This window comes from Apaloderma vittatum, unplaced genomic scaffold (assembly GCF_000703405.1).
Source record: "Apaloderma vittatum isolate BGI_N311 unplaced genomic scaffold, ASM70340v1 scaffold10411, whole genome shotgun sequence".
NCBI classification, from domain to species: domain Eukaryota; kingdom Metazoa; phylum Chordata; class Aves; order Trogoniformes; family Trogonidae; genus Apaloderma; species Apaloderma vittatum.
In genome coordinates, this window is record NW_009698561.1 from 190181 (window position 1) to 191800 (window position 1620).

Here is a 1620-nt window from a genome sequence, read left to right on the forward strand (position 1 = left end):
CTTCCAAAGAGAAGATGGATCTTATAACCCTTCCAGTGAAGAGTTCACACATGAAAGAGCTTATGAAGAAGTCGCCCTTTTCTCAAGGGAAAGGTAATTTAAATGATTTGTTATAATAATGTCTATTTCTTTGTGGTCCTTGAACAGAACTCTCAAACGCCATTTGAAAACACACGGTTTTGTCCAGCAGCAGCAGATACTAATGGTCCACAACTTTTTAATAAGCATAAGGCTACTTGCACTACTCTCCCTCGTTCCCAAGAAGGCTTCACTCAGAGGACAGCAAGGCACAGCTCCCGTGTCCGCACCGGGCTGGCCCAAGAGTAGTACCACCTACACGGTTGTTTTTCCCCGATGGTTATTCTAATACTGAAATGAAAACCTGATGTTCTGTGGTTTTAATTATCACCAAATTGTACTGCTTCATTATTTAACAAAGGTGCCCCAGGGAGATTGTATATAAGGAAATAATACAAAATAAGTACAGGGGTAAAGCTCAGTCATTTAAATATTCAGAATATGGACATGATGACCACACTGAATAGCCATTAGCAGCCAACCTGGTCATCAATCTTTTTCCCTACCTCCTTCTCTTAGTGATTGACCCCATAAAAACCAACATGAGTAATCTGTACTGAATTCCTCTGCTTTCATCTTTACTTCTTTCATCTCAAATTCAGGGAATATACACTTTATATCTTTCGAAGCAGTACTAAACACTTGAAATTGCTTCCTGGTGACTTGTTATTAACTTGATTCCAACTAATTTCATCTGGAAGCCTATTCCAACTCCAATCTAAACAATTTCGAGCAGCCCAGGGTAAATTGCTGAGACGCACAATAGGATCTCTGGCAGCTATAGAAATTAAACGTAATTAAAATATGGATGGTAGAAACCAAAGACGTCCTCACATACAAATGAAAACATCCTTGTAAAATACGGTCAGTTTAGCACAAACATATTCATCCTTAATTAGATAGAAAATCTCTTTAGATGAATACAACACAAGGAATAATAATGAACTTCAGGATTACATTTTGTTTCTTGAGAGGGAAAAAACAACACAAATAAATGGGAAGTAATTGGAGCTTATTTAATAGTCTCAGACTATCAGCTTGAACAACTGTAATCATTAAAGACCCTGCAGCGATCTTCTACTGATAAATGCTCTTAAATCAGACTTACAATATGATGGCATGAAGAGCAAAGCCTATTAATATGAGCGGCACCAAAAGAAAGAGATTCATTCACATCTGTTTTTACACGTACCTCAAGAAGTCTTTGAGCCAACCACAGAGGAATGAAAAGCCTTCATGGTTCCTCTTTTGGGCGAGACTGAAATATGAACACTTCAACATGCGTAGCGGCTGCAGCTAAGCAGCAGTTATCCAGTGCTGGGTACATGACAGTACCAAGTTTGGCATCATGAGGCCCAAATGTATTATCCTGTACCTAGTAATCAAAACGAGCCAAACAGACCCTTTCATGCAAGTGTAGAGCACTGGACCCTAAGGACTGGGCAGGATGGGTGGCCATTGGCAACACCTGCTAGTAGCACAGATCCAGTGAAGCTGGCACCAGTTCTTGCTGGCAAAAGACAAATTCTACTTCTGCCATTT